Source organism: Heloderma suspectum, chromosome 3 (genome assembly GCF_057233095.1).
Source record: "Heloderma suspectum isolate Gila_16-S chromosome 3, 16-S_ref, whole genome shotgun sequence".
Taxonomy (NCBI): Eukaryota; Metazoa; Chordata; class Lepidosauria; order Squamata; family Helodermatidae; genus Heloderma; species Heloderma suspectum.
Genome location: NC_139460.1, coordinates 238343125 through 238369654, shown reverse-complemented (window position 1 = coordinate 238369654; position 26530 = coordinate 238343125). Strand labels below are relative to the sequence as shown.

Below are 26530 nucleotides of genomic sequence, written 5' to 3'. Positions count from 1 at the left end.
AACCCTTTTGTGTTCACTTTGTTGCAGGTTTGCTGCTTAGTGCTATTTATCCGTGCATTTTTCTGAGTTCGTGATGCTCAAAATAAGAACAAACAATGACCTCCCAAAATTGGCAACTTGGATTTTGGTAGTCTTTGGATATATTAATCAGGATGCCTTTCTGAGTACAAAAAACCAGGTATTATTTCTGTGACAATTACTTTGATGCAAAATTCTAAAATAACTTCACTGATACCACTGAATGATGCGTTATCAAGTGACATACTGTATAACGTGCAGGTGTGAATTCGTGAGGGAGGCTGTAAAAAGGTAAAGGTAAAGGTGTCCCCAACCAGTTGTGTCCGACTCTAGGGTGCGGTGCTCATCCCCGTTTCTAAGCCGAAGAGCCAGCGCTGTCCGAAGACGCTTCCGTGGTCATGTGGCCGGCATGACTGAACACCGAGGTGCACAGAACGCTGTTACCTTTCCCGCTGAGGCGGTACCTATTTATCTACTTGCAATTTCTTGCTTTCGAACTGCTAGGTTGGCAGGAGCTGGGACTGAAGACGGGAGCTCACTCCGTCACGTGGCACTCGGGTCTCGAACTGCTGACCTGCCGACCTTCCAGTCTGTAGTTCAGCGTCTTAACCACTAAGCCACCACGGCCACAGAGGGAGGCTGTACCAGACAGAAAGATCTATTATGTGGCCTGAGAACCTGGAGACCCATGTTGCTCCTTTCTACTCTGTGGGCTGAAAGTCTCTGTACATCTTGGGTCTGTCACAGGTGGGGATTCCAGCTGTACTTGCAAGAGGCCAAGTGCACCACAGGAGAACAGCTGAGACATCCCACCCACCAACCCCCACCCATTACTGACATACCCACCCATTACCAATACACCTTTCCCCAGGGGCAGAGACTGAATTGAGTCACTCTTGAGCAGGTGATGGGAAAACAGGTAGCCACGTATCTGTCTGAAATCTGAGCCACCATCACTCTGGCTCCAGAAAGAAGGCTGGGCTGCTTTGGAATCACTTACAGTTTTATGAACTAAGCTGTGTTTGGAAGCTCCATTGCCCATCTTTCAAATTCAAAAAGCAAGTTTTCACAGGCTGAAATGTTTTCTGGAGTGTTGGGGAAAGGATGGCCCCATGACATTTCATTAGTCAGGCAGGCATTATGATGTTGTTGCCAATGTCTGCCTGAAGAGGAAAAGAAGCCTTTGCTAATCTTGATGCCACAGAGTTTTGCAGAATTCTCTGGTCTCTAGTTACCTGGTAACCACGGAGGTGTATTCAGTTTGCAAACAGTGCTGCAAGTGAAGTGGCCAAGTCCTCTGAATTCCACCTTTCACTCCTCTCTGCTTGGAGGGCAACTGTGTCAATACTGCTGTTCTCCCTCAGCTCCGAGATTAAAGGTGTATGTACCACCCTGGGTTCAAAAGGATCTTTTCAACCTTTCACAGTTGCAGAACAAATGCTCTGTTTGTCAGGCCCTACATTGTAGAATTACTCCATGGGCTTGCAAGGCAGCCTCCCTTTGTCTCCTCTTGAGGTGAATAGAATTCTTATTACACAAGAGCATGCACCTTTCCAAAACATTCTACTTTCCCAAGGCCAAGCCAAAACTAACAACTGAGTCAGACCAAACTGTTCTATTGTTTATTTATTTAAAACATTTGTATCCCACCCTATAGCATTAAGATCTCAGGGTGAGGTACAGATAAAATCAATTTAAACAGTATAAAACAATAAATAATTTAAATAGTTAAAAACATATTAAACATTTAAACAAATATTACACATTAAACAAGTTTTGGATTTAAAATCCAAAACAATAAAATAGTTAAAGCAGTGTGCTATTTTAGGGAATGCATTTAGCCCTCAAAGGCTTTGGTAAAAAGCCATGTTTTTACTTGGTGCCAAAATGAGACCAATGTCTGTGCTAATTGGGCTTCCAAGGGGAGGGCATTCCACAACCGGGGTGCCAAAGCAGAGAAGGCCCTCTCCCACGTCCCACCATAGTGTATGTCCCATACTGGTGGGATGCAGAAGAGGGCCCCTCCAACAGATCTCAGTCCTCAGGCAGGCATATATAGGGAGAGGCGCTCCCTCAAATATCAAGGTCCCAAGCTGTTTAGGGCTTTAAATGTCATCACCAAAACCTTGAATTCTGACCGGAAGTGTATTTGCAGCCAGTGCAATCCCTTTAAAATGGGTGTTATATGATTTTTATAAGATGTTGCAGTCAGCAGTCTAGCTGCTGCATTTTGCACTAGCTGCAACTTCCAAGTCATCTTCAAGGGCAGCCCCACATAAAGTGCATTGCAGTAGTCTAATCAGGAAGTTACCAGTGCATGTACTACTGTGGCTAGGTTATCCCTGTCCAGGAAAGGCCATAGCTGGTGGATCAGCCAAAGCTGGCCCCAAGTACTCTGGGCAATGGAGTCCACCTGGAGCTCCAGTGACAGGGATGGATCTAGGAGTACTCCCAAGCTACACACCTGCTCCTTCATGGAGAGTGCAACCCCATCCAGGATAGGTCGTTTACCCAATTCCCAGACTTGGGAACGACCAATCCACAGAGCTTCCATCTTGTCAGGATTTAGCTTCAGTTTATCGGCCCTCATCCAGCCCATTACAGCTTCCAGGCACTGATCCAGCACCTTCACCATCTCAGCGGACTCCGACAACAAGGAGAAATAGACCTGAGCATCATCAGCGTACTGGTGACAACCCACCCCAAAACTTCTAATGACCTCACCCAACGGCTTCATATTGATGTTGAACAGCATGGGCGATAGAATAGAACCCTGTGGCATCCCACAGATTAATAGCCATGGGGTAGAACAGGAATCCCCCAATACCACTCTCTGGAATTGGTCCTGCAGGTAGGAGTGGAACCCCTGTAGCACAGTGCCCCAAACTCCCATCCTGCAGAGCTGATCCAGTAAGACACCATCATCAATGGTGTTAAAAGCCACTGAGAGATCCAGGAAGATCAACAGGGTAGCACTCCCCTTGTCTTTCACCCGGAGTAGGTCGTCAGACAGAGCAACCAAGGCCATTTTAGTGCTGTACCCTGGCCTGAAACCAGACTAAAATATACATTAGTACAGATCAGCAGCGTGGTTAGATACCGGGGGGGGGGGGGGGGCTAGATTCTGCTCCAACGGGTGAAATTGCACGGAGCTGCCTTACACTGTAGCTGGCAGGATCATCTTGAGGCAAGCTGCTAGTATATCTGAGGGGCTTAGGGAGAGGCCCCAAAGCTCATGATGGGAAAAGGTATATATTCCACCAGGATTTGCACCCATTTGCAGCACTCAAGTGACAGGCAGCTGACTTTTGGACATGCCTGGTCCTGGGGTGCTAAGCTCGGGGCCAGACCTCAGACACAAGTTGGAACAGCTTGTGGCTTTTATTACAATTACCAAATATTAGGAGAGGGCAGGGCAGGGCAGGGCAGGGCAAGGCAGGCCTTGCTTGTTTTGAGATGGCACTGAGTGAAGCTGTGGGAACAAGACTATCCCAAGAAACATCCCTGAATGGGAGAACAGAAACCAAACCAGATGAAGTGACTGATAGTGGTTCTCACTGTAATCTATTATTTCAAGGTCAAACAGAGTACTAAAGGAGGCTCTTTGGAAATCTGATGCAGCAACTGTCTTGCTCAGACCCCTTTTTAAAAGCCACATTGCTGGATGAGCTCTCCTGCACTGGCGTTTTAAAGGCTGGTGGGTGAGATCCTTTCTTGGCTCATTCTCCTGTGTCTCTTGCTGTCAGCCAGCCTCACCCAACCTGGTGTTCTCCAGATACATGGAGCCTACAGCTCCCATCATCCACCATCCAGCATACCTGTTGTGGAAATGTAGCAGCAGCACACCTCGTTGGGCTGTCGTCTGTGCGGGGTGGGAGGGACAGAGGAAGCGACCTCCTTCTTAATTAACATATTGCAGAAACTTTTTAAAAAAAGAATCAAATAAAAGAAGTTCATAAAATGACTCTGGGAAGGGGTTTGCGAATTGTGAAGAGGAATTCAAGATGAAAGTCAGGACAGTGGCTAGGGGATGGACAGCAGCAGACTGTGGGCAAGAGAGAGGGAAACAGCAATGACCAAAACACAGAAGAGGATTAGGAAAGTACAGGAGAGACTGTGCACTTGTCAAAGGCATGGAGATGGCAGGCTGAATACGCAACTTTCAATGTGTCTATGCCTGCTTTACTACAGCAGGGAGTCAAAGGTGGGTCTTTTTCCTCACTGAGGAGGAACAGTGAGGCGTGGGGATACTCTGTGCTGAAGTCATTCCACCCTGTAGCACATGCATATGACAAGTGCAAAATCTGATCAAGGATCACATTGTGCTGCTAACTGGGCATCCCATCCCATCCTGTCCAAAACACAAACTTCCCTGCAGCAGTTGTAAAATTTATTTGAATTTTATTTGAAAACACTAAAAAAAGTGTTTTATTTGAAAACACTAAAAAAAAATGCACTCACTGGAAGTATTCTTATGCCCCAGCCAACCCCATACAAATTGATTTATGAATCTTCATTCATCATCTGTTACTCTAAATGAACATCGAACTCTGCAAGCATAGATCTACATTCCTTGTTGCAACTACCCCTTATCTCAAATCCAAGTATGACGAGGCAACACAAGTTGCACAACCTACCAGTCTACTCCATGTGCAGCATACCTTGGCTTATGTTGAAATGCCGGCCCCTGTTATGAAGGAAACTCCATGCCCCAAGTTTTGGTCACGTGTAAAACTGTTCTATTCCCAGAATTTTCTAATCTGATCTATCACTCAGTTTGGACATAATGCCAAACCATAGTTTAGTGTTTAGTGTAATGTGAGCAAGTCTTATTTATTTATTACATTTATATCCCACCCTTTCCCCTCTTTTAAGAAACCAAAAGTGGCATACATAATCCTCCTCTCCATTTTAGCCTCACAACAACAACCCTGTGAGGTAGGCTGGGCTGAGAGTCTGTGACTGGCCCAAAGCCACCCAGTGAGCTTCCATGGCCAATTGGGGACTAGAACCCGGATCTCCCGGCTCCCAGTCCAACACTCTAGCCAGTGCACCATGCTGGCTCTCAAGTCTTGGCCTCCTCCCATGGTTTCTTGCATCCCCTTCTTTTGCAGCAAACTACAGTTTGTCATGACTTGCTCTTGCGCTCCAAACCAAAATTGTAAACCACAGTTAAACTGTTTGCTGGTTCAGATGTACCGGCAAACTATGGTTTGCTGTGAAAGGATGGGAATGCATGAGTGAAGGAGTGAAGTATGAGCCCAGCGCTCGCATATTGGTTTGGCATTACATCTGAACCTAGCCAGCGTGTCATGGGCTATGTACCAAATTTCAGCTGAGTGACTCAAAGAACTGTAACTATTTAGGAGTGCACTTTTTGCCCTCTGTTATGTATAAATTTCTCCCTTTCAGACTTTTTTTTTTTTTAAATCTTCAACTATGTATATACCAAATGTCAGCTTTCTGGTTGCCTAGAATACCTTATCCATTTTGGGGTACCATTTGATTTCCCATTTAACAGAGACATGTACAAAACTCTCATTTTCAGATTTCTGTGGGAATCTTTCTCTAGGAAAAGGGATGTCTCTCTGCATGTCTCACAGACTCTGTCTTATAGATTTGATCAGCAGATGCACTAGCATATAAGCAGATTGACATATGGACTGGAATCCAAATCCAGTTTTGGTGAGCCAAAAGGAGTTGTACAAACTTAGCAAAAATTTGGATCTTCTTCTTTAACCAGACCAATTCACAAACTGAAGCTGGGAGGTTTGTCAGATCCCTTAAAATGCAAGCATTTGTTTTTACATAAAGAATAAGTTTCTAGCTCTCACTCACAGAAAAGAAGAAAATACATTAGTGGTGCATGTTAAAAGCCAAGAAATGAGAGAGGGGTGGATTTCAGAGGTGGATTTCCAGTTATCATGGTGTGCCTCTTCACTCCATGGGCCTTATCCCATTTCCATGGTCCACTGCGCCTATTATCCCTACCCTGTACTTCCATTTGGGTACAGCCACCCATGGCCTTGACTAGGTCCCACCACGAATTAATAGAATGTAGGGTTGTTGTTTTTTGGCCACAGAATCTGGGGGCTTTAGTGCAGAATTCAAGACAGGCTGATCTTAGGCAGACATCTCTCTGCCTCTGCAGCTTAACTATAGTCAATCATGGCACAGTATCTCGGGAAAAAATGTGAAGGATACCAAGATAGCTGGCTGCACTCCTCAAGTGAACTATTTTGGAATGCTCCTAATAATTATTTCACTGGGATCATTCCAAAGTAATTGGCTTGAAGACTGCAGCTTTTGTGCACAATTACTGAAAGGTTCGCCCTTATATAACATCATGGGACAAAACACAAAGACAGCTGCAGTTGAAACAGGTGGGAGATCAAAGCTGGCAGTGTTTTTAGAGCAAGGGTAGAGACCAGCATGGCACAGATAAAAGAGAGGGCGGGAATGAGCTATGAAGGCAAGCCACTTGTGCTTAATGTGCTGCAATGCAAAGAGAAGATCAAGACATATATAACTCCAGACCTTTTATCTTCGGGTTATGAATGCTGTTTAATAGCTAGCACTCTATTCATATTTGTATTGGCACTCGTCCATCGCCATTGCCTTCCGCTACAGTGTTCCGAATGGTACAATACCAATTCTTCTATTTGGTACCAGATGTCATGAGAGAGTGAGAGATCTTACGCAATCTGATAAAAACCATACAGATGTTTTCTCCACCCCACCCCTACCCCAGTGTCAGAATGCAAAACCATATATTTAATGCCTCTACCTTTAAACACTCTGAGTCAAAGCCATCCTGCCCCTTGGAAGCAGTTAGCTTGTTTTGCTGGTTCACTACTGTGCAATGAGTCAGTCCCTGGTTTAACGCCATACAAGTGCACCTGTTATCATATTTCAAGTGTTGGAGGGCATGCTTTTTTGTTTTGTCTAGCTGTGTGTGTTCCCACCTCATGCATAATGCTCCCTTAGAGAATACAGTTTTGTTTTCTATATTCTATTTATCTCTGCAACCTGAACCTTCCCCCTTCCCCACACGCCAATGTCACTGTTGCTGAAAGCAGTGACAGAGTATTCATATTTGCCTTGCCTTGTTAGTTTGGCACTCTCAGGGTTTAATACAAATATGGTGGTGCTAGAGAGATAGCCAGGGCCAGATGACTTTGCATCATTACAGATGATGCAAAGTCTGTCCAGCAGAGCTCATAAAATCAGAGGCCTCTGAAAGGATATAGCTTGATCCTCCACAACATCAAGACTGAGGAATCTTCTTCAGTAACTAGAGTTTGTTCACCACTTTTGCTATTCTCTGCCCACAAGGTAGAAGACAATTGTCTCTGCTCATTAGCAATGTTTTTTAGCATCACGTCATACTCCAGCCTCAATCCTCAGCAACTCCAGCTAAATGATCTCAGATAACACGGAACTTGGAGAGCCACCGACAGTGAGGGTAAGCAGTACTTGACTAGATGAACCATGGGTCTGACTTTATATAAGGCAGCTCCATAAGGCTACATATTGTACATGAGTACATATTGCGGCAGACATGGGGCTGTCATCAAAACTGGCATTGCCATATGATGTTCTTCACAATAATGCATACTTTTACTTGATCTGAAATTTGACGTTATCACACTGCATTTTCTTTTACATATCACTGGCTACCACTGGTGGCAGGGAAAGGCACAACATGACATGACAGCATCATATTATGCTGACTGACGGGAAACTACTTCCCGGCTTGCATGTCATGATAACCCACATTTTTTAAAAAAAATGTGGGTTATTGTGAACAAGACAGCGTGCTATTTTATACTGCCCAATCCCTCTCACTGCAAGCAGGCTAAACAAACCACGGACCTTCTGTCCATGATTTGTTTAGCATTATATGTAAACCAGGAACATTGGCTTGTCTCTCCCCTGACTGAGCATTATTACCTTGGCTTGTCAGAGGAGTGCGACAAGCCAGAGTTCCTGGTTCACATGTAATGCTAAACAAACCACAGACAGAAAGTACCTACCCTGGTCTGTGGTTTGTTTAGACCAAAGGTGGGCAACTTGTGGCCCTCCAGATGTTTTGGCCTACAGCTCCCATCAGCAGTGGCTGAGGGATGATGGAAGGTGCAGGCCAAACACATCTGTAAGGCCATGAGTTGCTCACCTTGTCACAATAACCCACAATTTTAAAAGGTTGTGGTTTACCATGATGTGTGAACTGGGTCTACATGTTACTGGGAGAGAGGTAAGAGTGTGGTGTGAGAAAGCCAAGTATCTGCTATAATGTGTACGTTGGCCCTTATATTTAGAGATAAGAGGAGAAATCCTCACAGCAAAAAAACCAAACAAACCCGAGGTGTTAAAACATCATCTATCATAATTAATCTCTATACATGGATCTGAATTCCATGAGACTGTTTGCACTGTTAGGCATTCCTTGCATTCCACAGTTGCTTTTATTCTCAGCTGACTACTTGTGAACAAGCACTACACATTGGCCCTGAGAAAAGTGTTTGATTTTATCATATACAGGCCTAATATTCTGCAAACATGCCTGGACATGCCAACACAAGTCTTATCTTGGCACCTCCCTGATGTCGTTAGTTTGAAAAGGCTGGGAATGTTATTTTAACAGAACGTTTTCTTTTTTTTTCTTTTAGTTTATGTACAGTAGCTCTGTTGCAGTCTCTGTGTCTTTTTAGCATCCTGCAATTAGGAATTTGAATGGCACTTATTAACAGAGAGGGCTATCACTTTGGGAGACTTAGAATTTTTGGCGTGCAGCCAAATTCTCAATAGCACGGCCACATAAGAATCAGTGATGCCAAAGTAAACCACAACCAAAATGTAGGTTTCTGTTCAGGTTTTGGGGAATTATACCTTCCCAGATGTACAACTATACAGTCCTTTTGGTAACACAGAACTTAAATATAAGAAGAAAATGTGGCGCTAACTGTAGTTTTGCTTCACTCTCTCTTCTTGACCAATCTTAATCCCACCCTACCTACTTATTCAGTTCTACCCAACTCTATTATATTCCACTCTGCTATGTATTTGGCAACCCCTGGCCATTCCATCTTATACCATATGTTAGTGGCCATTTCCAAATACTCATGCACAAGTTAAATTCATTACAACATTTAAAAATCTGAGCCTACAATATAAAATAGATGTTATTTTTATTTATTTATTTATTAAAAATTGATATTTTCCAAAAAATTGGTTTATTAATTTAAGTACATATCATAGAATCATAGAATAATAGGGTTGGAAGGGGCCTACAAGGCCATCCAGTCCAACCCCCTGCTCAATGCAGGAATCCAAGTCAGAGCATCCCTGACAGATGGCTGTTCAGCCTCGTCTTGAATGCCTCCAGTGTGGGAGAGCCCACCACCTCCCTAGGTAGTTGGTTCCATTGTCGTATTGCTCTAACAGTCAGGAAGTTTTTCCTGATGTTCAGCCGGAATCTGGCTTCCTGTAACTTGAGCCCATTATTCCATGTCCTGCACTCTTCTCTGTGACAACCTTTCAAGTACTTGAAGAGTGCTATCATATCTCCCCTCAGTCTTCTCTTTTCAAGGCTAAACATGCCCAGTTCTTTCAGTCTCTCTTCATAGGGCTTTGTTTCCAGTCCCCTGATCATCTTTGTTGCCCTCCTCTGAACCCTTTCCAGTTTGTCTGCATCCTTCTTAAAGTGTGGGAGGCAATATAATTGCATGTCATAGATCACAGAGCAGAGTTTTAAAACTAACAAAGTTATCTGTTTTTAAAGAGACGTAACAACCCTATGCATATTTCCTCAGAAGTAAGCACTGTGTTTGTGAGAGCTTACTTCTAGCTAAGTGTGCACAGCATTGTAGCCTTCATTTCTAGATTTGTTTTCATTAGGGAACCAGGGATTTGTCTTAAATAAAAAAAAGAGAAGACACATAAAAACTTGCTTTGGATTATCTCTAACTTCTTAGCTAAGTGATCTTGGCTGTAAGCCATATTCAGAGCTGTGTATACTCTGCACAAACATAAATAAATTAACTTTAAAAAAAATGGAAATACCAGCTCAGATACCAAGCCAAGAAAAAGCTCAATTCTGTAACCTGATAAATTATCAAACAAAAATACACACTGCTCTTCTTTTGCATAATTTAAACTGGTGCTGCCAATCAACTGGAGAGGTAAGGAGCTATACAGGGCACTGAAGGCTCAACTCCAACTACCGGGAATCTTGCTTAGTCACCCCTCTAGCTTCTGAAATTTCAGTAGATGTTGCCCACACAGTTAAAAGCATACCTTTGCAACCATAAGGGCTAAAAATTGACTCTTCATGAAACTGAGCACTTCAGTTCTCAGGAACCTGAATTCTGTGCCTATTACCATATTCTGGGGTTTTTCTATATTTCTGTGGAATTGTGGCATTTGCACAATCCTGACCATATATCTCCATCCCACACAAGGAGAGACAGACTGTATATTTTGATAGCCCGAGCCTCCTTATCCCATTTCAAATGCATGTATAAAACTTAAGAATTCTGCATGCTTCTCTACAAGCATTTAATTTTGACATTTGGGGACCATCAGCCAAAGCAAAGAAACTTTTCTTCCAAATCAGAATAGAGAATTCTCTCAACTGAAACTAACTTACAGGGAATCGAATCACTGAGTCCAGTACTGTCTACTGAAATGGCGGCAGCTCTTGGGCAGACATCTTTTAGTCCTTTCAACTGGATGTGCTAGGCCTCAACGGAACCTAGGCCTATCTCAATACACACCATATCCTCAGCAGTTTAAAGTGGTGTAATGTAAACCATTAGGATTTTTAGTATACTAAGCAGTATAAAAGTATTACAAATGGAATAAATAATGACCTACTGTTGGCTCCACCACTTGGGATAGTGCGTGCCCAACCCAAATCCATTTGTGCTGGGTAGACCTCTATCTGTGACCCTCCTTTATGTCTATACACTCTCTTTCAGTACATCCTCAGGCAAGAAAGTAAGGCCCATCTGGATACTATATTCTTCAGAGAAATCAGCTTCTCCATAGTATATTTCCCACCTCCCCGGTTACATTCTCCATCAGAGAGCTATGTTGCCTGGGTATTATGGAAGTTGCGGTCCAACACATCTGGAGAGCTTGGGGGAGGTTGGGGGAGGCTGATCCATAGTAGCTCTTCCAGGCCTAAATCCAACTTGCTCCTTGAACAATATTTGCTGTTCAGTTATCCATTCTAAAGGTTTAGATAACCGAAACACAGAATATCAGTTTCCCAATTACATCTAGCAGTCACTCATTTTTGCAGGTCACACACTGAGACGGTTACAACACTTACGAACATTTCTTCATCAAAATACTCCTTTTTATCAAATGTAAAATTCAGTCTGTATTTTTAGGGTGTGGGGGTAAAATTCCAAGAATATCTTCCTCTAAAGCAAGCAATCCCCAAGTAGCTATGCTAGGAAAAATAGTATTAACTAGGTTAGGGTGCACAAAGTTAAAAAGACTAAAATGGTTTTACACAAATACCTTCCCCCCACCACCACATTTTTCTTTTTCATCCCTGCTGGGTTATTGCAACAGTTCTCCTGTTGAAGGTGTAATGCTACAAGTTGTCAACAATTCTAGTCTTACCTACTAAACTGTCATGCTTGCCATTTAGCACACTGTGCTACAATTGTTTCTTCATAGAGCTAAAAATAACTCATTGGCGAGAAGGAAACTGTGGAGTGACTTTGAGCTGTACAGGTATCGAGTAGTCCACCCTTTTAAGAGCTGATTGCTATAATATATTGGGTCATTTTTTAAAATGCTAAGGTTGGAATGTCTGTATTTGCATGAGCAATGTATTCATGAGCTGGGACCTCACAGATGTTACTCAGATGTCTGTGACCTGTAATGATCAAAACAGTGCACCCAAGATGGGTCCTTGCAGAGGACTTCATCATCTTTCCCCTTATTACATTATAGCTAGGACAAAGAAACTTCTCTGAAGAGCAAACTATCCCTTTGAGAATTATATGGGAACACTGTAGTCCAGAGGGCTGCATTGGGCTGTTAAACCTAGAAAGATCTGAGTTCAAATCATTTTTTTGTTCTTTATCTCTGAGTGGCCTCTGGTCAAGTCACATCTCTTTTCCCCTCTTAACTGGGAATTCTGATGAGAATGAACAAGCTAAAAGTTTTCAAAGCACTTGATACATTAAAAGTGAGTGTCTATGTTAGCAACTCAAACAATTGGGGCAAAAATAATTTAATGGCCATGTGATTTTCTGGGGGGTAAAAATCAATAATCAGAGATGACAGATGGAGAATCTGTGTTAAATCAAAATTTGTCATAAAAAGGTTCCAGTGTTGTTTTGCACTGAACATTTACAATGAAGCCCTCTACTGACTTAATGCAATGCAGCTAACATATACTTCTTTTTGGTCTCTTTTAGTTGAAACAGTATTTTCATTAACTATGTTCAAACATCACCTGATCTGCGATGTAGTGATACAAGTCCTGAAACATTCTATTCAAAATCTGGACAGTTAGTCAATTAAGGCAACCCTTGTCATCAAGGGTTGACAAGAAGGGCTGGGAGTCCAAAGAACAATACTCCATTGTTACCATTCATATGTACTTACAATTCTTAAAATAGTTACTCAGCCACTTAAAGGAAAAAGCAAAGCAGGTAGGTCAATGTCATTTTCACCTTTTAGAAATCGCAATAAAGCAGTTTGCAAATAAAAGTTTGACTACAGTCAGGCATCATGATAAACCATGGTTTGTCACAACAGGAATATGCCACCCCTTGGGACTGCATACTCCTCCCTTCCCTTTCTCCCAGTGTAGCCACAAGACATCAGAAGCTTCCACTCTCAATGTAGATTAACCACAGATTTGTGTATCATCTGAACCCTAAACTGTGAGTAATCTTGAAATAAATTAGCATCGTAACCCATGGTTTAATGTTGGCTTTTTTCAAATAAACCATAGATAGTTAAGATTAACCAGATTTTGTCAGATTCAGACAACATGACAAACTAATCAAAAACAGAAATGAAAGCTTCTGAACTCCTCATCATGGGCATACCACAGGTGGAGAGGGAACATAGAAAGCTGCCTTACATGGAGTCAAACCATTTGTCCATCTGGATCAGTACTGTCTACACTGACTGGAAGCAGATCTCTAGGGTTTCAAGCAAGGGTCTTGATGATAGAAATGCCAGGGATTGAACCTGGGACCCTTTGCATGCAAAGCATGTGCCACTGAATTATGGCCCTCTGGAGGAGCTCGTTCCCATCACAATGAACCATGGTTTACTGTGACACCCGGATGCTAGGCTCACTCCTGTCATGATGAACTGTAGTTTACTGTGATGTCTAAATGCAGCCAGTATCTTGGTATTTAACTTTTATGGCATTCCATGGAACCCAAGAGCTGAAATGAAATACATCGATACACTGACTCTCTATGTTAAAGTCAATGTAGAAATCTAATAGTTCTAACTGCTGGTTGCCTTAGATTCCTAATTTGCACCATGACTGTGAGTTTTGGAGCCCAGTTCCAAGAGATGCTGAAAGATGTGGCTGTCTTATTTCTCCCAGCAGCAATTAGCCAGCTTTGCCAGTATATACTAGAGCAATGAGGGAAAGTCCAAAGAACTCCAAGATCAACAGTCACACTGGAGAAAAGGAGGCAGATATTATACTGGCATTTCTTTTCCCTGGCTTTAACTTCCAAGTGATGAATGAAGTGTCAGGAAAATATATGACAGAAATGCTCAGGAAAAAAATACACAGAGAGTAGTTATAAAAATACATGAAATACAAACAGAATACTATATGCCTGGCAGGGAGTCCAAGTTGGGTTATACACCTAGGAAGGAAGACTCTGCCAATACTGCTGTATCAATGAGTTCTCCCCGTACAATATTTGTTCTGCATAATAATAATTTGTGTTTCTTTACTCATTATTTCAGAAAGTTACTGCAGCACAGATAGACCTGCTTTCAAGAATCAGAAGAACTGAGATCTATACATTGAAGCCTAAATGTTTTGTTGTTGTTGACTCCTGTCACCCCCACCTAGGGACTGGGGAGCAATTAAACGTTTAAATTAAATGTTTGTAAAGTATACAAGGTTTCTCAATTCACAACCCACAGAGATGAACACAGATGATCAGAAATCCATACATTTACAGGCTGGTGACCTGATTTCCACACCCCAAAAAATGTGTATGAAAAATACATATATTTTGGGAAATGTGCTTGAAAAAATGCATACAGTTGAGAAATATTCACATACAGCCTTTAGTCAATGTGTACATTTTAAAACTGTGCACACAAATGCATACATTTCAAGAAATGCACATAGAAATACCTACAAATTTCCACGCCAGAAAAAAAATCTCACAATCTGATACGGACCCAAATTGATAGAACAAGCTTCAAGGTGCAAATTGGAGGACTTCAACGAGCTCAAGTTTTGCCGAGTCACATTTGCATCCCCACCCCCTTGAGCTACAGAATTATGTCACCCAGCATAAACATGGCAGGAATTTTACCCTCACAGCTAGTTGCCTGTAGGTACTCGTGTGGCCACGTATTTCCTTCTCTCATTTGCAAGCATGGCGCACCAAGATTAAGCCCCAAGCATTTGAAAGACATGATGTGGCAACTGAAACATAGTACACACTAAGTGGCAGAGCACCTGCTTTGTATGCAGAAGGTTCCAGTTTCAATTCCAGCATCTCCAGGTAAGGCTGGAAAAAAACCCTGGAGAGCCGCTTTCATCATTGTCAACAATACTGAGCTAGAGAAGCGATGGTCTGACTCAGTATGAGGCAGCTTTCGATATTCCTATATATAGCACATGGAGAGAGCAATCCTGTGTCCCTTAGACAGCATCTAGGGGAGATAGGATTTCTCGGTTTCCCAGCTCTGACCTCATAGACGGCGCTACAAGCACACAGCCGGGAAACTGTGCTCCGCTCCCCCACCCCTCATTGCTCACGTGGAGAGAACAGAGCCTCCGCTGCCACCTCCACGCTCATAACATAGAGCTCAGACTGATGAAAACGGGCTGTTTCTGTTTTAGACAGCTTCCTATTTGGTCTCCCGCTCCCTTCCCAAAAACATGCATCTAAGGCGAAGTGCAGGGTGGCTGAAGCACACTGGGAAGCCTCTCCTCTGTGCTGCTTCCACCCTGCATTGGATAGGCAGTTGCCTCCAACTTCAGGGGAGGTCAGAGCCACCCATCTATTTCTACAGGATTGCACACACATGCGCGCGCGCGCACACACACACACACACAAATGTTTGTATATTCATCTTTACACACTTGAACCTAACCATTTGGAATTGCAATCCACTTTTGTCCCGATTTAGAAAGCCTGGTGAGTGGATGATTCCCCATAGTAAACCTGTTTATCTGAAGAAACAAATGGCAAATTACTATATGCAGCCCAGCCCAGTATTTTTTTTTTTAATATAACAAGATATTCCAAGTAAGATTTGCAAATGGAGTTAACTGAAGTATAATATACATCTTTATGGAAAGAATATGCCTTTCAATCTATGTAACCATGAACACTCCTATAATCCTCTGGATTAGCTAATCCAGTTTGCAACATTTATGGCATTGAAGAAGACCGTAAGGTTGAAATGCATCTGGCAGCTGCAATTACTGTTGAATTTACCCATTAGTGGTAAGATTTATCATGCTCTCTTCATTTAAGGACATTTCCTCAAACAATGTGATAAAATATGTGTATTTTAAAACATGGGTTTTTAAAAAAAAAAAATACTTGTTTATATGCAACAGTAAAGTTAAGCATTTTGTCTTATATAACTTTCTAGCAACACATTTAAACTCACACATCAGAGCTGAATACTTTATGCAACTTTTTATATTCATGGATAGCTCTCTCAGTGGCTGTTAGCCATGACAGCTAAATAGATCCTAAAGCAGCTTTCCCCAACATGGTCCCCTTCACATGGTTTGGATGATAACCACCATTCCTGACCACTGGCCATGCAGGTGGGGCTGATGGGGGTTGAGGTATAAAATATCTGGAGGGCACCAGTTTGAGGAAGGCTACTTAAAGGCACAGAAGCAATGGGCTAAATTTTCTCCAAGCCTCACTCCCTATCAAGATGCACCCTGCACCCCATCCATGTTTTGGGAAGTCCTGTTCTGTATGGTGGGCTTCTTTGGGAATTGTACATGTTTCAGAAAAATGGATCTGGTCTGATGGCCTATTAAGTAATAGCACTGTTCATATCATGCTTACTGTTATTTTTCAAAGTATTTATAAAGTATGGTACAGCAAGCCTGTGTTTGAAGCTTATCTTCCCCACCTTCAAAGACTCTCTGTAAATCTAGAGATGTGAGCTCTCATGCCATGCAAGGGAGTACAGAAGAAAAGAACAGTCAGATGTAAATGGAAACTTCTGAAAACATCAACCTATAATTTATGAGCAGGCCTATGTGTGCTTCTCACTAAAAAAAAAAATTAAGTTAAAATTCTGCCTCAGGCAATTAATTCTGCACCAAGAAAACCTGAATCTCATGATCCGCAGAAGTTATGTGGATTAATTTAGCAAGTTTGTACATTTTGTTATACTGCATCATTTATTCTGGTTTTGCTAATCACGCAGAGCAATGCAAGGCACTGAAGCCCAATCACTAAAAAAAAAAAATTTAACTACCTCTCTAGTTTCGAAGATTTCACCTGGCATGGCCCGCCATTTTCAAACATGTCCTCACAATCATAAGGACTAGGAACTTTGTTTTTAAAGAAAATGCAACCAGATATCCTCAGAAACATGAATACCACATTTTGCATTTTTCTGTGCTCCCACAGAATTGGGGCACTCATACATACAGCCCTGTGTTCAGAACAAACCATCTGAAAAGAGAGTGTAGGACTAGTAACCAGCTGTTGAACTTAGCCAGTAGTGAATGCTATCCCCTAGGAGCAAAAGGCAAACAAGGAAACAACTGCATCTCTCAGATACGAGTGGGGTCAGCCCTAATGAAATGGCAAGGCCTCATTTTATTTCAATAGCTGCCAATAAATAATTGCTCTCCTGCATAAAGTTCACTAGGTACATTACATAAAACCAGCTCTATTTGCACAGCACAGGAGGGGGGGAAGGCCAGTAGTATGAGGCAGAAGTAGCCCCTGGAGGTACCATGCTTCAGCTTCTTTACTGAAACCATACAAACCAAAGCATGTTAACTTCAAAGCAAGCTGGTACAAAACATGTACAGTAACTGCAGGGCCTTGCTGCTTTATTGGAAGTTCTCTTTAAACTTCAAGCCAGATGCTATCTCCTGTAAAGATGGGGAGGCTCTGCCAAAACACAATCCACAATGATTACTTAACACCCCCTGCCAGAGAGTGGCGTTCCAATCTTCATGAGATGTGAAAAAGAGATGACAGGGATTTCAGACTTCTCCCAAAAAACTATTTCGTGTGACTGATTAAAGTGGCTGGAATTATCTTCAAGGTGGGGAAAATGTCACCTATATTAAAACAAAAACAAAAAACCCCACCCATAACAGACTGATTCAGATTCCGCCCTCCCCGGCCCCAAAACAAAGCTCCACCACGCTGGCCCAGCCTGGTGTCAGCAGATGCCATCTGCAAGTTGTCTATGCACACAAGATTTTGAGGTCTCCAACTCTAATCATGCAAAGCAACAAAACCAGTTTCCCACTGCAAGTTTCTCAGCAGCTACAGGCAGGGTGTACGTGTGTGTGTGTGTGTGTGTGTGTGATGCAAAGCATGGAAACTGAAACCTAATAGAGAATACCACACATTATAAGCAATTTACTGGGTCTCCATCTATGCAGATTCAAGAACTAAGAAATTCTTTTAAACTGGAGATTCTCAATAAGAGCTTTACTGAGCAAATGGGGATGACATCAGGATCCCAAACAACTCTGGTCCCTTTAAACCAATCTTCCACAAACCTGGTGCCCTCCAGATGTGTTGGACTACAACTCCCAACATCCCAGACAGCACAGCATTTACCAGGGATGAAGGAAGTTGTAATCCAACACATTTGGAGGGTGCCAGGTGGGGAGAACACGGTTTACACCTTTTTAATAGTGCTCGACAATAAAGAAAAAGTCCAGAATTTATACGGCATCTTTCCCCAATATGTAGAAAAGACAGAGTGACCTTTGAAACTCCAGGGTCACAACTGAAACACAAGGTATAACAACATTTATTAGAAGCTACTGTCTATCCTTTTACGGAACAACACTGGGATTACAGGATTCGTCCAACCAAAAGTGAAGCAGACTGGCACTTAGTATTTAAAACACTGCAGAATGAGTAAACTAACAACTGGAATAATTCTGACAGTTGTAAAGGAACCCTTGTTGACTGAATTTGAAGAGACTTTCAGGATGAAATTATCACAGAATAAATGCTACACCCCAAAAAGGAGGGTAGTAAAGATGATAAAATATGCAAAGAAGCCTGTTAACAGTCAGGCTAAAGCCCAGATAAAGAGGCAATATAAAAACCAGCAACAGAACAATAACACACATTGTATTAGCAGTATAGGGAATATTGGTCTATCAAGATGTGGTGCCTAATTCCATACAGAACAAGTCATCTGTGCCTTTAACACCTGTACATAACAAAACTTGAGTATTTTTGTTGATTATACTTATTGAATTTATATTTCACCGTATGGCCCCAGGATGGCCCTCAATGTGGCTTAAAAATTCACAATGAGGACAATAAAACAAAACAAGCAAAACAGCTAAAAACAGCAAAATAGAATTTACAAAACGGCCAGCATGCATGAACCACTACTGCCCTCTGCTCCAAAGACATTCTGAAATAGCCAGTTTTTAACCAGCCTCCTAAAAGCTAAAATAAAATGGACCTGAAAGAAATGCCACACACACACAGAATGCCAGCACGGAAAAAGCCAGTACTCCTCACAGTCATCAGTCTAACCTCAGATGAGTGTAGCACCCATATCGGGCCCTCATCAGGTGACCTAAGAAACTTCTACTGTAGTTGAAGTAATTCCACAATGAAAAAAAAGGTGCAACTCCTATGGTTTCACTCTTAAGAATACTATTATATTCGCAAATAATGAGGCAAATCTTACTGTCAGGCCACTGTTTAGTTGCCGATAATCAGGCAACAGTGAATGTCTAAGCATTTTAACAGTGTCCCATATGACATACTAGACACATCCCTGATCATTTTTATTCATTTCCTATTTTACTTTAAATGTAAGACACTCAAAACAAGTCCCTTTTCTCCACTTCACTAGTTTCCCATTGAAAGCTCAGCCTATTCTCTCTGCCTTCTTTGCCTTAACTCTGAAAAAACAAAAAGGTTGAAAATTCTTGGGCTCATGAATTTCCACTGGCTACAGGCCCCAAAGACTTAGATTTTGTCCCTGCACTAAAAGACTTTGGGGGAGATACTTGGGCTGTAATCCTATACACACTTACTTGGGAGTAAGCCCCATTGAACTAAATGGGCCATACTTCTGAATAGACATTAAAGGATTGTGCTGTTGATTATATGTGCTTTGCTTTTCTTCTTAATGGAGGATAAGATAAATTACTTATTAATGTTACTGAGAACCAAATGGACATAAGTACTGACTGTACTGATAAGTACTGTTATACAAATAATCATTACTGGAAAACATACATTGCATACTGAGCAAGTGTGGTATAGTGGTCAGAGTGTTTAGTGTAAACCAGGAAGACCTTGGCTCAAAGCTTTCTGAGTGACACTGGGCTTGTCAATGTCTCTCTGCTTAACCTACCTCATCAGGTTGTGGTAAGCATAAAACAGGGATATCATATATTTCTTGTTGTTTTTAGAAACATGTATTTCTTCTTGAACGCTTTGGAGGATACATTGAGAGTAAATAAAGCTATTTATATTAAGAATATCAAACTTTTTATTATTTTGTTGTTGTTAGATACAAATGTCAAATCTAGAGATGCTTCAGGAATTTGTTCTTTGCAAATTCTGATATAAACTGACTTCATCCGCATCTCCCAAATTAATGTGTGAATCAGAACACAGTTATTCTTCTCCGAATTTTGCGATGCAGTTCTTGGGTCAAAAAACACTAAAATGTGTTTTGAAATGCATATTTTAAGCTAAAGTACATTTAAAATGCATACTTTGCAAGAAAATAATTTTAGAAATGTGTGTGTTGTGAGAAAATACATTAAAAATTTATTTAAATATGAATTTTCATGCTGATGTTTATCAATGCAGAAACGAGACAGAACAGACTTATGAACTCATAAAAAAATGACAGTGACCAGAAACAGGCTAATGCATCCATCCCTAGTCAAATCAGTGGTTCTGCCCATTACTGTATCAACTTTTGTTCCCTGCAGTTGGGAGAGAACCAAAATGGAATGAGTGTAGTTGTGTTTTATTATTCTAATTTGACTATAATGGGTTTGTGTACATTGTAGAAAAGTGTCACCTTCAGACCCTTCAGGTAGTTTAGAAAATAAAATTATACCTATATAAAATAAAAATTTCAACCACACTTCATGATTATTTTTTCTACATATCTCTTTGCTACGTCATTGTTTTGTTCTGTATTTATTCTTTGCTTGAGCCACTGCCAGTTGGAGTAAACACTACTGGGCTAAATGGATAAATAATCTGACCTGGCAGTTTCCTTTGACTTGGGGACTCAAAGGGCGTTAGTCTTCAGAGGGCATAGAACAGGGAAGCAAGGTTATAAATCAGTGGGGGGAGTATTGAGTGGTGTCACTATAGCTTCACCTACCCCCAAATTTATATTTACATGCCTTTCAGAATCACTTTCTTAAATCACCTGGAGCTATGTGTCCAGCAGGTACCTTTTTGGAGATACATCTGTTCTCTGCTTCTGGCATCACATTCACTGATCTGGAGTGGGGTTGCATGTTTCCAACCATGAGGAGAGGCATGTTAGTCCCTTCCTGTTCTGTGATTCTGTGACAGAGGTGGATACAGAAAGGACATTGAAAGGCCCTCTTGGTGCAATCATGTTAAGTGTGTGAGTGCATGCTGGTATACTGCCAGTTAGGTATGAGATATGGATCAGCAGAGAGTAGAGCTTGAAAAAGGATGTTGGAGTTAAGAACAACTTTCATTTATGGGTTGTTTTAATTCTTTATTGCCTTGTGATTTGGGGTTGGAGTTACAATCCAACAATGACTTATATTCTGTGAAAGCGCACAGACGTTTCTTGGATATGCACAGTATATTCAATCTTCTTAGTATCTGGGCAATTCCACAGAGTTGGGATTTAAACATTGCTACACACCAGGAAAGTTAGTCTAGTCTGTAGAAAAGCAGTGCCAAGTTTGCTGAGCGTGCTCCAGAATAAGCAAATGTCAGTGGTTCTTAAAAGCAGCATGATGTGAGTAGCAAGACCTTCATTCTGCAGAGGTAGGAGAGCAGATCTCCAGTGACCTGCAGAAGCAGGCAAGGAAGAAAGTTACCTGGGCGTATTGTTTAAGAGTCACAGAAAGCAGGATAATTAAGGGCTGGTTCAGACCCACAAGCCATCCACTCCACACAACCCCTTCCATCTATCCCCAGGTACAGGACTCTATGGGGAAATGTAAGGTTTGTACTGGCAGTGAACCACCACCAATATTCACTCTTCTGCATTTTTTCCTCAGTCACAGCACCACTGTTGGAGCCATCACAGCCACAGATCTTAGAGCACAGGGCATCTATGAAACAACAGTTCATCACCACTTCACACATTATATTTCACTTTATAATTCCGTATCTGCAGATGATTAAAACAGATGTAGAAAAAAAGAGGCTGACTTGTGTGAACTATACCTTGGTAATGTGTTTTTCCTATTCAACACACATACACACAGTGTGTATGTGTAAAGGTGTGGACAATAAACTACGGAAATACCTTCACAATACAAAATTACCAAGTTGGCTCAATTAAAGCACCTTAGGAATCAGAACTATAAAGTGTGCCTGCAGTTTGTCCCTGCATCTGGCAAGGTTTACATTGCCCCACCTGCTATTCTTAGAAAAGGTCCCTCATATTTTACTCTCAAGAGACCAGATCACCCCATTTATTCTATAGCTGTTTCCACTGCATAAAACAGCAATAGTAAAAGACTACAGGAGCATGAGGAAAAGCAGAAAACCACCTGCAGAATAGATTGTTCTGGAAATATTTGGCTAATCATTACTAACTAGCCTTGTTTCAGCCAAGGTCAAGATGAATAAAAGATTGTTGAGAACAAAATCATTATCTAAAATTAGAGTACTTTGGAACAAAGGAAGCTGCCTTATACTGAGATCTCTGGTCCACCTAGCTCAATATTGCCTTTCATGGTTTTAGGCAGAGGTCTTTCACAGTCCTGCCTGGAGATACCTAGAATTGAATCTGATCATCTAACCATATACAGGGAAATTATTTTGTGCTTGTCAAGTAAAAACAACTACTCTGGAGTTAATACTAATAGAATCTGAACCTCATGCTTACATGATGTTTATACCCAGGACTACCAATTGTGGCATATTATGGAAATGCTCTATTTGCACAGAGGTTAGAAAAATGTTGGGCTCATTTACTAAGCTTTTATTGGCTTGTACAAGTCCTGGTCGTGAAGCAAATATTTTACCATAGTAAGGATGGTTTAACTGATTTGTTACATTAATACCTTGCTGACAGTGTAGAGGTATGTCTACTTCTCTAGACGTTGTCAGCAATGTATTCCAACCAGCATGCTGCTGATAAAAAAAAAAGAATTCATTTCTTAACTATTTTCCATTCCAAATGGCAGTTCAATGCAAGTATATAGTGTAAGGCTTTGAATGCAAAGCCAGCTGGTCCATTAAATGATTCTAGAGAAAGCTTTCTACATATCAGGGACATCCATTATGTCTTGTTGAAGCATGATGCTTTGGGGGGGCGGGGGGAGAGAAGGGCAATTGTTTAAAATAAAGGATGCCATTCAACATAGATATCCAAATACCTTGAAAAGGGTTAATGTATAGCAGAACACATGACACTTCCTAAAAATGGAAATGTAGTACTAGTAACAATTAGTGTTTCACACAACTGTAACTGCCCTGTGCATTTATTTGGAGCAGCATATGAAGAGTACAAATATAATTCAAATGTGCAAGAAAAGCACATGCTACAGTTTGCCAAGGACTATTAATTTCAGACTGCAGGTGGGGATCTGTTTAATGCCAAACAAACATACACACAACCCCCCCACAAAAAAAAACCTTGCAAAAGGAAAGCTAGTATGTCAAGGAGTTTTAGCTTAGTATTTTCCCTCCACAGCAAGCATTCTACATGGGCAGAGTATTGCAGACAACCGCCTGCAGCCTGAAGTGGTACAATCCAGGATTCTACCAGATTATTTCCCTGAACATCTGAATTGCCTTCAGCAGTGGTGGGCAACTTGTGGCCCTCTCACCATCCAGCCATTGGCTATAGTAGCTAGTGCCCATGGAAGTTGTAGGCAAAAATATATGGGGAGTGCAAATTGCCCACCCTGGTCTTCAGTCATACAATTAAAGGTTCCAGGAACAAAGCATTTTAAACTGGAGCAAAATAAGAATAAATGGTGGACACAAGAGCCATCCTAAAAAGGAGAGTTCATTCTATGCTACTAACAGGACAAGCAAGATGTAATAGATTTAAGGGCAAGCAGTTGATTCAGACTGAGTATTAGGAAAACTTCTTAACTGCAGAAAATGTGGGGCATTGGAACAAGTTCCACAGTTGGGAAATCTCCACTGCTGGAAATTCCTATGAGGAAACTAGAGGCATCTGGCAGAAATGCTTAAAGTATAAAATTCCCTGCCTCAGGACAGGCACTTTGACTAAAATAATCCATTCTGTCCCTTCCAGCTCCATTTCTGTGATTCTAAAAGGCATCTTATGTCAGTTTAAGCATAGTCTTTATCACAACTATGAGATGTTAAAGCATGAACAATCCAAAGCAGGCTGAGACAATTTACTAGATGATTAATACAAGATCATATATAGTTATGTTTAAGGAGAGTGCTTTTACAGAAAGATACTGAGTTACATTATATTAACAAAATGATAAAACGATAATCAGGATTAACTGTAAACTGCAGAATAAATTTACATTAAAGTAAATTTAGAATAATTGGGTACGTTCAACTCACCAGTTCACAAAGGATCCATTTCCATTCTTTATTCTGCCCATCAATGAATTATTAGATATTTACTCTTTAATCAAATCCACAGTAATTCCCCAAAACATGTTGTCATTTCTTCTGTGTATGAAGACTTTGGAGAGACAGCATAAGAGGACTGACAAGCAGAAGCAGGCTGCTACATTCTGGCCTTGACAGTAAGATGGGGCCAGATAATGCCAATGGTGTGGAAGGGCTAGGTCATAGCAGAAGACCACTAGTGTCAAAAATAACCAGCGGACGGTGTTATAGACTGGACATTGCATTAGAAGAAAGGGACTTGAATGTATGTTGGCTATAGCTGCGATCCCCAACACGGGCTTTCTTCACATGGAGCTTTTACCTGCGATTAAGATTGCTCCCTCACGGAAGTTTGCGGGCTCTTTACATGATGTCGTGACCCTCCAGGGTGTCTCCTGCACTAAATGCCCTTTGTTCTGTTTTTAAATAGACTGCGGATAATGAGCTATCAAATCACCCCTTTGTGTTCCGCTTGAGTTCCCTACGTGAAAAGAGGAAAAGCGGAAAGAAGAGGAGCATGATCAATGAAAGACAATGGAAGATTCAGATATGGGGAGAAGGAGGGGGAAAGGGAACCGGGGAAAGGAAGTGTGTGAAAAAAGGAGTCGTCATGATCCCGCATTTAAAACGGAAGCAGAAAACCCCATTTTAAATGCAGGATTTTAGGTGGGTGTAGAGATGCCCACAGTATCATGAGCATCAGAGCACCTCCCGGAGACATTCTACGGTGCCCATGAGGCCCCCAGCTCCATCTGCAGCCCAAAGTAGAGGAAGGAACTAGAGGATTAGCTATCCTTGACTTGATCCTAACCAACAGAGATAACATAGTGGGTAAAGTAGCAGTTACAGGAACTCTGGGGGAAAGCGACTATGTTATACTTGAGTTCATGGTTCTAAAGGAAGCAAAAGCTGAGTGTAGTCAAACGCGTACCCTGGATTTTAGGAAAGCTGATTTTAATAAACTCAGAACAATGATCAGTAAGGTCCCATGGCAAGCGACTCTAACAAGAAAAGGAGTCCAAGATGGGTGGGAGTCTTTAAAAAAGGAAATTCTCAAGGCACAATTACAAACAATTCCAACAAGAAGAAAAGGTGGCTTCACAAAAAGCTTAGAGATGACTTGAAAACAAAAAAGTACACATATAGGAAGTGGAAGGAAGGCCAAGTAACAAAGGAAGAGTACAGGCAGGTAGCACAGAATTGCAGGGATGGCATCAGGAAGGCTAAAGCTGGGAACGGGCTGAGGTTAGTGAGGGATGCTAAAAGCAACAAAAAGGCTATCTTCAGCTACGTGCATAGTAAAAGACAGGAAAGAAATGGTGGCTCAGCTATTAAATAAGGATGGCAAAATGATAACAGATGACAAAGAAAAGGCAGAGGTGCTCAATTCCTACTTTGTCTCAGTCTTCTCCCAAAAGAGGGTCTAAGACCCCCCTGGCAAAGGCAAAGTACAGGCTGATGGAGCAGAATTGCAGCTTGAGATCGATAGGCCTAATTACACCTAATTACTTTGAATGAGTTCAAATCTCCAGGGCCAGATGAACTACACCCTAGAGTAATAAAGGAACTGCCAGAAGAACTCTCAGAACCACTGTCCATTATCTTTGAGAAATCATGGAGGATGGGAGAAGTGCCAGATGACTGGAGGAGGGCTAATGTTGTCCCTATCTTCAAAAAGGGTAAAAAGGAGGAACCTGGGAACTACAGAACAGTCAGTCTGACATCAATCCCTTGGGAAATTCTGGAGCAGATAACAAAAAAATCCATCCGTAAGCACCTTGAAAACAATGCAGTGATTACTCGAAGCCAACACGGATTTGTCAAGAACTAGTCCTGCCAGACGAATCTGATCTCATTTTTTGATCAGGAAACCTCCCTTGTGGACTGTGGGAATGCTGTGGACATAATATACCTCGACTTCAACAAAGCTTTCGACAAAGTGCCCCATGATATCCTGATGAGCAAACTAGCTCAAAGTGGGCTAGATGAAACAACCATCAGGTGGATCCACAGTTGGCTACAGGATTGGACTCAAAGAGCACTTATCAATGGGATCTTCTCAACCTGGGGAGAGGTAATGAGCGAGGTACCACAGGGCTCAGTCCTGGGCCCAGTGCTCTTCAACATTTTTATTAATGACTTGGAGGAGGAGGTGCAGGGAATGCTGATCAAATTTGCAGATGTCACAAAATTGGGCGGGGTAGCTAATACTGTGGAATACAGAACCAGAATTCAAAGTGATCTTGACAGACTGGAGCTCTGGGCAGAAAATAACA

The 26530-nt window shown here is 41.7% G+C and overlaps 2 protein-coding genes across 23 annotated transcripts in view; one reads left to right on the top strand and one right to left on the bottom strand.

Moving 5' to 3' along the window:
• The window catches only part of LHPP (phospholysine phosphohistidine inorganic pyrophosphate phosphatase), a 265744-nt gene extending 246410 nt beyond the window's left edge, over positions 1–19334 (top strand). The window contains exons 8-9 of one of the 3 annotated variants that reach the window (XR_014788783.1): positions 28–178; positions 13990–19334. The gene's annotated coding sequence lies outside the window, so the exon portion shown is untranslated. The remainder of the gene's footprint in view (positions 1–27; positions 179–13989) is intronic. The other 2 variants (XR_014788784.1, XM_084841524.1) reach the window with 2 other exon arrangements.
• Positions 1–26530, bottom strand: part of FAM53B (family with sequence similarity 53 member B) — a 169657-nt gene that overhangs the window by 10225 nt on the left and 132902 nt on the right. The gene's annotated exons all lie outside the window — the stretch shown is intronic.